This window comes from Macaca mulatta, chromosome 14 (assembly GCF_049350105.2).
Source record: "Macaca mulatta isolate MMU2019108-1 chromosome 14, T2T-MMU8v2.0, whole genome shotgun sequence".
NCBI classification, from domain to species: domain Eukaryota; kingdom Metazoa; phylum Chordata; class Mammalia; order Primates; family Cercopithecidae; genus Macaca; species Macaca mulatta.
This window is the reverse complement of record NC_133419.1, coordinates 46,112,840-46,126,467: the sequence shown is the minus strand read 5'-3', so window position 1 is coordinate 46,126,467 and position 13,628 is coordinate 46,112,840.

Below are 13,628 nucleotides of genomic sequence, written 5' to 3'. Positions count from 1 at the left end.
CAGTCACAGCCTAGCTCTTGAATGTAGTCTGGACCTAGTGACTTGCTTCTGAGAAATAGAATATGGCAAAAGTGATGGGACGTCACTCCTGATTGGGCTACAAAAGACTGCCTTTTATCTCAACAGCACTCTCTGTCTCTTGCCCTCTCACTTGCTCTGATGAAGCTTGCTGCCCTGTTGCGAGATGCTCTATGGAGAGGCCTGCATGGCAAAGAACTGAGGGTGGCCTCTGACCAACAGCTCATGAGAAACTGAGCCTCACTCCATTGCCCACAGGGGTGAGCTAGGAAGCAGATCTTTCTAGTGGAGCCTTGAGGGCACTTGTAGCCCCAGCCAAAACCTTGATTGCAGCCTGCGAGACTCAAAGCCATAGGCTCTAGCTAGCCACTCCTGGGTTCCTGGCCCATAGAAACTGTGAGATAGTAAATGTTTTTAATCTTAAGTTATTAAGTTTTGGGGCAATTTCTGGCTTAGTCAGGTCTGAGTGCTAAAACAAAATACCATTGACTAGGTGGCTTAAGAACAAATATTTATCTCACATGGTTCTGGAGGCTGGGAACTGGCAGATCCAGTGTCTGGTGAGGGCCCTGTTACTGTCTTATAGATAGCCACCTTCTTACTGTGTCCTCACATGAGCAAAAGACACAGAACTTTAGTGTCTTCTTCTTCGTCTTTTTTTTTTTTTTTTTTTTTAAGAGGGAGTCTCGCTCCATTGCCCAGGCTAGAGTGCATGTGATGATCTCATCTCGCTTCAGCCTCTGCCTCCTGGGTTCAAGCAATCCTCCCACCTCAGCCTCCTAAGGAGCTGGGATTACTGATGTGCACCACCACACCTGGCTAATTTTTTTTGTATTTTTAGTAGAGATGGGTTTCACCATGTTGGCCAGGGTGGATCTCTAACTCCTGACCTCATGTGATCCTCCTGCTTTGGCCTCCCAAAGTACTGGGATTACAGGCATGAGCCACTGAGCCCGGCCATCATTCTCTTCTTACAAGGATATTACTCCTATCATGGAGGTTCTTCCCTTATGACCTCATCTAAATTGAATCACTCCCAAGAGCCCCACCTCATATTGGGAATTAGGGCTTCCATATATGAATTTTGGGAAGACACAAATAAATAAGCAGTCCATAACAATTTGTTTTATAATAATAGATAATAATATGGTGGCTGGAGGTGGGGAGTGAGATTATAAATTAATAGGCAAAAAGGAAGATATGAGCTGGTGAAAAAGCAGTGCTGAACATGACTGAAAGGTGATAGACATACTGAAGAGTAACAGGGTGGCTGCTGAGAATTTGAGTGTCAGGGCAGAACAGACCCTAAAGGTCCTTTGTTCAATACCCTAGATGAAGCCAGTGTGCTCTGTGCATCCCTTCCAATGGGCATCCAGCCTTGGGTCAAATACCCCAAGTGAGGGGGAAATTCACATATATGTTACTCTGTCCCATCTTTGGATGTAAAAAATACTTGCTGCTGGGCTGGAATTTGCATCCTTATGGTTTTGTCTCCCTGGTCCTGGTCTTTCTCTTTGAGGCCGTTTGTCCTTTCTGGTCTTTTGAGCCCCTATACCCTAGACAGTTGTCCAGCCTTTCTTAGTTGGCCCTCGAATTCCCTGACCCAGGTCTCCTTTCTTTCCCAGACTGGTTTCGATCTTTTGATACTGCTTTTGGCCTTTCTGACTCGACTGCCTTTCACACTCCCCTTCCTCTACCCACTGGGTCTCTTCCCACAGTCTCTGTTTGCTCCTATGGTCTGGGGGTCTGTATAGCTTTAGTTAGAAATTCTGCAACTTTGGTCAATGGCCCCTCACAGCATCATGCCAGTCTTCTCTCTCACATAGCAAGCTCTTCTTTTCGCAGAAAATGGTCACCACATGCCAGTTGAGCATTTTCCTCTTCTGGTAAACGTGCTCACCTCTTTGGCGCTTCACCTCCTCCTCCTCCCCAGTGACTTCCTTCCTCCCCTCCCTTCTCTGCCAGCCTCAATTATCACTTCTTCAGAGGACTCCCTGGTAGACATTGTCCTGTGAGATCCTTACAGCCCCTGGAGCTCAGCGTACCTTCCTTCCTGTCCTCTGACAAATATCCACTGATGCTGACACTGGGTCAGTGTTCCTTCTAGTTGTCGTCCCCTTTCCTCCCCTGCCTGATGAGCCAGAGTCTCCTGTGTCTCCTGGCATTCTATGCTCTAAACTCAGGGACATCCTAGGCTTTTTCTCTTTCCTTCACCATCCGTGATTAAATCTGTCATTTGGTTTGCCTTTTTTTTTTCCCCTTCTCAGGGCCTCTTTCCTCTGCCCCTTCCTTCTGCCACCCCTGCGGACCAGGTCTTCATCAGTTCACCCCAGACCATAATAATCCGCATCCCCCAAATAATTTATTACAGGAGACAGTGCTGGAAACTGGAAGTATAGAGACAGGCAAAGCAGATCTGGCATCTGTCCTCGTGGAGCTTGCAGTGAGCTTGTTCATGCATGCATGCATTCACATATTCATTCATTCATTCAAATAATTATTGAACACCTTCCATGTTACTTCGTCTAGTTGTCTCAGATTCCTGATAGTTGGAGGTAACTTTCTAACTTAGTTGTACTGAGGGGGGCAGTTTCCAATAAACAGCTTGACAATTGCTTTGATAATTAGCAGCAGTAACTGAGAAGGACAGCCTGGAATGTCAGGGATACTTTCTCCACCCCACAAAAACCATGAATCTAAGAATTTCTGGGCTGCTGGTCTTATCTACAGGTCTGGCTGATTACCAGATGCCCTGCAGTGACATCTCAGGAAAGGCCAGGACTGGGAAGGCCAACCCCCAGAGCCTGCCTCTACATTCTTGAGACACTGTGGTAGTTCTCCCATCCTAATCCGTCTTCTTCCCATCACCTGCAGCAGATCCACGTCAAGCACCTACATCATCCCAGGTAACCTGGTTGTTGGAGATGAGGGTCCTGGCTGCCAAGGCAGGAATTAAGACAAGCAGGCAGTGTCAGAGGGACAGTGTCCAGACAGCTTCCTGCAGGCTCTCAGGGAAGGAGTTCAGGCCAGAGGTGGGAGGAGGCAGTGAGGAATGATGTGGTACAACTGCAGGCTGAAAGGTGAGTGTGTGCATGCTAAGTAGGCTGAGTTCGTGAGTGTGATACCAGCGTTAAGAATACGCTGATTTGGGCCAGATGCAGTGGCTCACGCCTGTAATCCCAGCACTTTGGGAGGCCAAGGTGGGCAGATCGCCTGAGGTCAGGAGTTTGAGACCAGCCTGGTCAACATGGCGAAACCCAGTCTCTACTAAAAATACAAAAACTAGCCGGGTGTGGTGGCTCACACCTGTAGTCCCAGTTACTTGAGAGGCTGAGGCAGGAGAATCACTTGAACCCAGGAGGCAGAGGTTGCAGTGAGCTGAGATCACACCACTGCACACCAGCCTGAGTGACAGAGCAAGACTCTGTCTCAATAAATAAATAAATAAATAAATAAATAAATAAATAAATATAAAAGAATGTGCTGATTTGGGGGATGCCAGAGCCTTTTTCACTACCTTTTGTGTCCTTGGGCTAATGAATTAGTTTCTCTGAGTGACATTTGTTTCTTCATCTTAAGTGGGACTAGTAATGCCAGCCTCAGAAGGCTGCTGGAGTTTACAGGAGATAATGTGAGGAATTGCCTGGCACAGGTGGTCAATAAATGGTAGCTACTTATTATTAGTATGGTTAGGCTGGTTTCGAGGGTAGGGTCAGGCAGGAAGAACCAGAAAATTGGGGAGGAGCCAGAGTCCTCAGAGGGCATTTAAGTTCAGGCTTGGGAAGCCAAGATCCTTCCACAAATTCTCAGAGCAGGTAGAGGGATGGAAGTGGGGCAAAGCTCAGGTCAGAAGCTGGTGGAAGGTCAGAGAGGTTGGAGAGTCCCTGGGCAGTTGCCAGGATTTTTTCCTGGATTCTCAGCAGCTGCCTTGATCAGCGGTTTCCTGGAGAAGTTGGACAGAGTGGGCAGGAACTGTCACTAGGGCATCAAAATTACTCTTCCCCTGGTTTGGGCCAGAATTGTTTCCAGAACAAAGCAGAGGCTCCAAATGACTGTCAAGTGGCCCCTGGATTAGAGACTGAAAGGCTTGGGGGCAGGGAGCCAGGCAAGCCCATCTAGACCTGGCCCACAAGGTGGGAGGGGATCCCTCCAGGGGGATGCCTCTCTGGGCCCACCTGGAAGCCCTGCACCTCCTGTCTTCCTGGCCAGACTCTTCCAGGTCATGCTCATCTGACCTGTTTCAAGGATGCTTATCTGACAACTCTAGTCCTTAAGGATGACTCCTCTCCCCACAGCAGTTTCTCTCTGTTTCTACAGTACCAGGCTAGCTGCTTTATACACATTGTAGCATTTATTCATCAAGACATCCATGTGAGAGATGTTGCACCCATTTTACAGAGACTAAAAGTGAGGCTCACATAGATTAAATAACTTTGCCAGGCTCCTGCAACTGGAAAATGGCAGGGCTGGGATTTATAAACAGATCTGCCTAGTTCTAAAACCCTAAACTTCAAGAGACCAAGATGTTCCACTTACTATGGCTGAGTAACAAATTACTCCAAAATTTAGGAGAAGACAATGTATCAAGCTTATAGATTCTATGGGTCATAAATTCAGACAAGGCACAGCAGGGATGACTTGTTGCTGCTCCATGATGTCTAGGGCCTCAGCCAGAAGACTTGAAGGCTACAGGCTACACCCATCTGAAGGCCTGTCCACTCCCATATCTGGTGACTGAGGCTGGCTTGAGGCTGGGGACCTCAGTTTCTCTCCACATAGTTCTCTCTAAAAGTCCCTCTGTATGGACTAGTTTGAGCTTCTTCACAGCATGATGGCACTGCCTCTGCCAACCTGCGAGTGAGGGTCCTTCCGAAAAGAACCAGGTGGAGAGCACCATCTTTTAAGATATAGCTTCAGAAGATGTGCAGCATCAGTTTTGCTATATTCTGCTTGTCAAGGCAGTCACAAAGGCCCATCCAGACACTGAAGGAGGGGAAATAGACTTCCCTTTTTGATAAAGGATTAACAAGGTTTTGAAAGATGTGTGATCAGAACTATTATGTGGCTGATTACTTTTGGAAAAGTCAATCTGGATGAAGGAACCTGAAGAAACATATCCATTAGATGGTGAGCTCATGAGGACTGACCTTGTCCTAGACTTCTTGGTAACTCTTATAGGCCCAGCACATTAAGACACATACAGTATTTGTTGAATTAAATGAATAAATACAGATTGTCCAAGTCAGGCTATTTTGAGGATTTTATTATTATTCTTCCAATTTTGCATTTACTGCTTTCTCTTTTACCGTTAAGCTGAAATGTTCCATCTAATGTAGAGGTTCTTTTGCTTCAAGGTTTGTTTCTTCCATCAGAGGTCCAGCAGGATACCATTTTATTATGGGCATTTGCTTCATGTTTTGTAGGAGTCTGTAGGAATGCTCTTGAAAAATCTCAAAGACATGTCTTCAAACTTCCTTCAGAGCCTTCAATTCTTAGGACAACATCACCCTTCTGCCTTGCCCAGCCATGCTCAAAGCATGTTTTTCTCCCCCTTGGAATTTCCAAAGACTCTGCATGAAGGTGACAGGGGATCCTACAACTGTAGTCTAGGGGCTTGTTGTGGAATAAGTATAGGCTTCAATCATAAAGGGAGAGTATGGGTAAGACCTGGGTAGTGATCCTTTGCCAATATATGTATTTTTTTGTCTGTCTTTCCTTTTTTCTTTTTTGTAACTTTTCCCCTCCCTCTCTTTCTCCAAAATGCAATCTGGCTTTGTTTGTAGCTCACTACTCCCCAGACTGATCTCCAGTTCTGTGAAAAATCACAGCCCTGCCTTCATCTTATTGTTCAGTGTGCTGCCGCTGAGAGTTGCTGCAGAAGGAACTCTGATCCGGCAGCTTACCTGGATGGGTAGAGCCAGATGGGGAGTGGGAGGAGGAAGAACATTGGGAAGAACAGCCAATAGATGCTGGGCTTAATACCTAGATGATGGGATGATCTGTGCAGCAAACCACCGGGGCACACGTTTACCTATGTAACAAACCTGCACATCTTGCACATGTACCCCTGAACTTAAAAGTTGAAGATTAAAAATTTAAAACACAACCTTTGGTCATACTTCCAGAACATTTTCTCTCTCTCTCTCTGTCTCTCTGTCTCTCTCTCTCTCTCTCAGTGTGTGTGTGTGAGTTTGTATATACACACATACACAGGTACAAAATATTTTTAACAAAATAAATATGGTTTATACTTTACAAACAGATAACTGGCTTCCTGTGCCTCCCCTGATTTAATTATGAACACATATTTTCATCAATAAACATTCCTCTTTGACAGTGATATGAAGAGTGATTATCCATTTTATGGGTGTAGCATGATTTATTTTACTGATCCCTACTATTTTAGGATGTTTAGGTTTTCTGATTTTCTGTTAGAATCAACAGCATGATGAACATTCCTTCAGCTAAATCTCTTTATCTCTTATTTCCTCAGTATGTATATACATTTAGTTAAAGGATATATATACACAACATGCATATTTATATATGTGTATGTATATGTATATGTATATGTATATGTATATGTATATGTATATGTATGTATATATATTAAAGAACTTTTTTTCCTTGAGACAGAGTCTCACTGTGTTACCCAGGCTGGAGTGCAGTGGTGGGGTCTCAGCTCACTGCATCCTCTGCCTCCCGGACTCAAGTGATCCTTTCACCTCAGCCTCCTGAGTAGCTGGGACTATAAGCACTCACCACCAAGCCTGACTAAGTTTTGTATGTTTTGTAGGGACAGGGTTTCACCATGTTTCCCAGGCTGGTCTCCAACTCCTGAACTCAAGCGATCCACCCACCTTGGCCTCGCAAAGTGCTGAGATCACAGGCATGAGCCACTGTGCCCAGCCTAAAGAACATTTTTGAACAAGCTTAAAAATTGTCTCCCAAAGTTTGTAATTTATGTAATAGCAGCAGTGCTTGGGGATGCTAATAAATCATCATTAACACTTAGTGCTTTCCATGTGACAAACACCCGTAAAGGTTTTACAGACATCATCTCAATCTCTCCACTGACCCTAAGAGAGGACGTTATTATTTCCATTTCATAGATGGGAAAACTGAGGACCAGATGGACAAAGTAACTTGCTCAAGGTCATACGGCCAGGAAATGGCAGATAGGCGATTCAAACCCAGCTCAGACTGACTGCAAAAACCCTCCTCTCCTTTTGCTACCCAGCCTCCCACTTGCACATTCATAAAAACTGGTAACTTAAAAAGTACTTGATTTTTTTTTCACTACCAAACTAGGTGTTCTTACTCTTTTTTGGCTGCAGTTTCCACAGACTGAAGAGGCTCTAAATGACTAAGAACAGTTTTTGATTAATTAGATTTTTGTTGCCAAAGAATGAATTTGATCCCCCACCCCCTCCCTCTCACTCTAAAAGCACACAACAAAATGATTTTAGCAGCGGGAATAATTACAGAAAACGTGGTATTAACTCAAATGGAATACAAATATTTTAGATTTTTTATTGTGCTCTAAGACCACCAGAGTGGAAAGAAAAGACTAAAATATGCCTCAGCAGACATAAGGAGAGAGCAGACACCAAGCTGAGAACCCCACGGTCACTCTCTGCTTGCACTTTTGATGATCTCAAAGAGAAGCAATCTTGGGATTTGAGCCTGGATCATAGCAGGAGCTGAAGCCTGTTGGAATCACTTGGTAGACTCAGAAGGAAAGGCTAACCTGGCAAAGACGCAGGTGAAGGCAAGGCCCTCCTCCTCTGGTGCCTTCCTTGCCTGGCTGCTGTCCTTTCTCTCTGATGTGCCCTTAACCTCAACCCCATCTGTGTTTCAACTTCAAGGACTGCAGGAGAGACCCTTGATGAAATGATGGTGGCTCTGCAGGGCAAGCCATACTCACACCAGTGGTCCAGGTTATAGACCTGTAGAGGCTGGAGGACTCCATCAGTTAGTTCTCCTTGACATGGACCTGCCTTGTACTTTCTTTACTTTGTTTTCTTTAGAGTCAGAGTCTGGCTCTGTCACCCAGGCTGGAGTGTAGTGGTGCAATTGTGGCTCATTGCAGCCTTAAACTCCTGGATTCAAGCTATCCCCCCACATCAGCCACCTCAGACTACATCACCCCTGGCTAATTTATTATTTTATTTTTTAAGAGATGGGGTCTTGCTATGTTGCCCAGGCTGGTCTCAAACTCCTTACCTCAAGAAATTCTCCAACTGGCAGTCTTTTTGCCTCGGGGCTCTTTGCTCCTCAGACCCACTAAACCTTTTTCTGCCTCAGGGCTCTTTGCATTTGGGTTCTCAATACCTGGGAGCCTACTCTTTGCCTACATCTTTGCATTTGTACCTACTTCTCCTTACTCTCATGTGAACTCAAAAGTACCTTCCTCAGTCTTCCCTGACCACCCTATCTAAAGTGAGACTCCCCTGCCCCTGCAAGTAACCCACTGCCTTTACTTATCATCTTTATATCACTTACCACTACCAGAAATTTTTTTTGTTTGCATGTTTACTTGCTTAGTACTTCCTCTCCCAAATGTAAACGCTAGGGGTTTTATTTGCTTTTCTACTTGTGATTCTCAAGGCTTAAGCCAGGCCCTGGCTTAAGATATGCAATGCATTTGTTGAATAAACCAATGAGAACAATATTGCCAACTTTATAGTTTTCCTCAGAGGCAGCCTTGAATATTGCAGACACACCATGAGGATCCTTAGCCTATACTTTAGAGCAAGGTTCAGCAAACTACAGCCCATGGGTCAAATCTGGCCCACCATCTGTTTATATAAAGTTTTATTGGAACACGGTCACGCTGATTTCTTTTTACACAGTGTCTATGGCTGCTTTCACCCTGCAACAGCAGAGTTAAGTAGTTGTGACAGAGATCATACAGTCTGCAAAGCTGAAAATATTTACATCTGGCATTTTGTAGGAAAAATCTGTGAAACTTTGCTTTAGAGGGAAGATTCCCTGAATTACCACAGACCTTTGTTTCATGTGAGTTGATGCCATAATGGTAAGATGCCACATTGCTTTCTCTCACAGAGGCCTCTTTCATGTCAGCGTCTTTAGATAGGCAACTCAATCTTTCTGTTCATGAAAATATTGCCTTGGCAATCTGCTTAATTCAGATGGAAAACTACTCCGACCTGAATTATCCAGAGAGCAGAGATTAGTGTGTTTTCTCTAATTGTTAATTATCAGGATGACACATGGTATGGGCCACTCTGCTTGTCTGTCTTTTTATCTAGAGGAAGGGTTTAGCAAGGCACCTTGGTGGCATGAAAGATAGACTTTAAGTGTAAGATTTTATTGTTTTTATTATTTCCCTTTGCTTAGATCTCTATAAGAATCATGATGTTTCCAAGGCAGCACATGGTTTGGGGAAACTGGAGAGAATACTCCCAATGGAAAGGGATAACATCACGGCTGCCACAACAATGCTATCCAGTGTGCAAATGCCGGATGTTCAGAGGGACCAAGTCATCTTGATTAGAATCGTGGAGGTATGAGTTTCAAAGTGGAATAATCTTATGTTCAATAAATTTGCAAATTCTCTTCACAGTGCAGTGGAAAATGGAACATGCTTAAAACAATTCCAGGGACTTGGCTCCTGGGCTTATTCAGATATGGGAATGATTGTCAGGGACTGGTTTATTGTCTTGCTAGGATGAAGTAGATGCTTTTGAATCTCTTTCTATTGTGCATGTCTGTGGGAACACATGTTTGCTCTTCTGTTTCACCCCAAATATTAAAAAGCTGTTCAAATTGCCAGATCATTTTCTCCAAGATGATGCTTATTTATTTACAAAAATCTTTAAAATTATATTGCAAAGAATGTGTTTATTGTAGAAAAACCAGAACACATAGTTATTTTAATACAAGAAAGCAAAAAAAAAAAAAAAAAAAAATCAAACCACCTCTCTGAGATAACTGTTGTTAATATTTTATTATAAGCCCTCCCATACTTTTCCCTATGGACTAAAATAAAAAAATACATATGTGTGTATATATATCCACGTGTGTGTATTAGACATGCATAATACTATACATACTATTCTCTAATCTGCTTTATTTTTCACTGAATAGCATGTTATGAACTTTTTATACTCTACCGAAATTAGAATAGTGTGGTGGTTAACATCATGTGCTCTGAAATCTGATTGTCTTGTTTGAAATCTTGACTCTATCAATTACTAGTTGTATGACCTTGGGCAAGTTATATAATTGCTATGGTGCATCAGTTTCCTCATCTGTGAAATGAGGATGATAATGATGGAATATACTAACTATATGATAATGATGGAATATACTAACTATAATGATGGAATATACTAACTATAGGTTGTTGTGAGGGTTAAATATGTTAATGCCAAAAAAATTCCATAATACAGTTCCCAGCATATGGGAAGCTCTTGTTAAATGTTAGCTATGATTATCTTTCCATGTTAACTCATGTATTGCCACATCATTATTTTTTTGGCTGCATATGATACTATTGTATTGGTATGGGAACATTCTTCTCTGTTTTTCATTTGGTGTATGGTTGTGTATATGTGATTTAATGCTGGTCATGCTTTAATGCTGTTATTTTCTTTCTATCTTTCATTTTAGGTTCAAGGGGGACACGTGCAGGTTTGTTATGTGGGCAAATTGTGTGTCCCAGGGTTTGGTGTACAGATAATTTTGGCCTCTGGGTAATCAGCATAATACCCAATAGGTAGTTTTCCAACCCTCGTGTCCATGTGTACTCAATGTTTAGCTCCCACTTATAAGTAAGAACATGTGGTATTTAGTTTTCTGTTCCAGTGTTTATTTACTTAGGACAATGACCTCCAGCTCCATCCGTGTTGCTGCAAAGGACATGATCTCATTTTTTTATGGCTGCACAGTATTCCATGGTATATGTTTACCACATTTTCTTTATCAGGTCTACTGTTGACAGGCATCTAGGTTGATTCCGTGTCTTTGCTGTTGTGAATAGTGCTGTGATAAATATACACATGCGTTTGTCTTTATAGTAGAGAGTATACTCCTTTAGGCATATACCCAATAATGGGATTGTTGAGTTGAATAGTAGTTCTATTTTAAGTTCTCTGAGAAATCTCCAGACTGCTTTCCACAGTGACTGAACTAATTTACATTCCCACCAACAGTGTATAAGCCTTCCATTTTCCATGCAACCTCACCAGTATCTGTTAGTTTTGACTTCTTAATGATAGCTAGTTTGATTGGTGTGAGATGATATCTCATTATGGTTTTGATTTGCATTTACCAAATTATTAGTGATACTGAGCATTTTTATATGCTTGTTGGCTGCATATATGTCTTGTTTTGAGAAAGCTCTGTTCATATCCTTTGCCCATTTTTATTGGGTTTATTTGTTTTTTTTTTTCTTGTTTATTTGTTTTATTTATTTATTTTTTTTATAGATTCTGGATAGTAGACCTTGGACAAATGCGTAGTATGTAGATATTTTCTCCCATTCTGTAGGTTGTCTGTTTACTCTGTTGAGAGTTTCTTTTGGTATACAGAAGCTCTTTAGTTTAATTAGGTCCCATTTGTCAATTTTTGTTTTTGTTGAAATAGCTTTTGCAGTCTTTGTCATGAAGTCTTTGCCTGGGCCAACGTCAAGAATGGTTTTTCCTAGATTTTTTTCTTGGGTTTTTATAGTTTTAGGTTGTATGCTTAAATCTTTACTCTATCTTGAGATGATTTTTGTATATGATGAAAGGTAGGGGTCCAGTTTTAAATCTTCTGCACAGCTTGCCAGTTATCCTGGCACCATTTATTGAATAGGGAGTTGTTTTAATCCATTTTCACACTGCTATAAAGAACTATCTTAGACTAGGTAATTTATAAAGGAAAGAGGTTTCATTAACTCACAGTTCCACATGGCTGGGGAGGCCTCAAGAAACTTACAATCATAGAGGAAGGTGAAGGGGAAGCAAGGCATGTCTTACATGGTGGCAGGAGAGAGAGAGTGAAGGAAGCCACACCCTTTTAAACTATCATATCTCTTGAGAACTCACTATCAGGAGAACAGCATGGAGAAAACTGCCTTCATGATCCAATCACCTCGTAACAGGTCCCTCCCTCGACATGTGGGAATGACTATATGAGATAAGATTTGGGTGGGGACAGAGGCAAACCATATCAGGAGTACTTTCCCCATTGCTTGCTTTTGTCAGCTTTGTTAAAGATCAGATGGTTGAGGGTGTGCCACTTTATTTCTGGGTTCCCTAACCCTTTCCATTGCCCTGTGGTCTGCTTTTATACCAGTACCATGCTTTTTTAGTTACAGTGGCCTTGTAGTATAGTTTGAAGTCAGGTAGCATAATGCCTCCAGCTTTATTCTTTTTTTTTCCATAGGATTGCTTTAGCCATTTGGGCTCTTTTTTGGTTTCAAATGAATTTCAGAATTTCTTTCTTTCTTTTTTTTAATTAAAAAAATAGAGAGAGGGTCTCACTCTGTCACCCAGGCAGGAGTGCTGTGGTGTGATCTTGGCTCACTGCAACCTCTGTCCCCTGGCTCAAGAGTCCTCCTACCTCAGCCTTCCAAGTAGCTGGAACCACAGGCATGCAGCACCACACCTGGTTATTATTATTATTATTTTTGTATTGTTAGTAGAGATGGGGTCTTGCTATGTAACTCAGGCTGGTCTTGAACTCCTGAGCTTAAGCAGTCTGCCCACCTCAGCTTCCCAAAGTACTGAGATTATAGGTGTGAGCCACTGTGCCTGGCCAGATTCTTTTTTTTCTAATTCTGTGAAATGCTGCATTTTGATGTACATGAAATTGGAGTTGTATGGCACATCTGAAGAGACAGCACTGAGGAATCTTTTAGCCCTCTTGCTAGAGAGGTCCTGACGATATTAGTGGGAAGGGAGAGGAAAGGATGGAAGACTTTGTAGCTATGGATCTCAGCAGATAAGAGGTGGTGCAGTGGCTGTGCATGAACTTTACAGGGTCTGGTCTTGGCTCTGCTACTTTCTGAGCATCATATGCAACTTAACCTCTCTACGTCTTAATTTTCACATCTCTAAAATTAAGATTCTTTTTGGTATCTACCTTTTTGGGTTCTTGTAAATTAGATCATTCATGTGAAGAGTTTAGCATTTGTCTGTTACCTGGCAAAGTCTCGATAAATATTAGATATTATTATTTGAAATTGGGGGTTACCATTAAAACATGATGTATTCATGCATGAATATACATTCACGTAGTTTAGCTATGGAACAGTTAGTTGATAAGTTGTACATTTATACCTCTTTTTCCTTCTCTTTCCATTGGTTTCTTGCTACTGTGCCTCAAATTCACACCTACTCTTTAATACTCAGCTTTGTGATTCTGGGATGGGATTCTGCAAACCCCTTTTGCTTTTGCCAAATGGATCCACATTCGATTCTGCTATTAGAAGGTGCTATGTGGAGACTGCTTCCTGGAGGAGAGAAAAGGGATATGCTTCTTCCTGTTTGCTTCCAGTTCCTGCCAGCATCACTCCAGCAATGCTTCTTTGCTTTGGCAGTGGCAGTTCATTTCAGCAGAGCAGCTGGCTCCAGTTTTCACTTTTTTCCACACTCTGA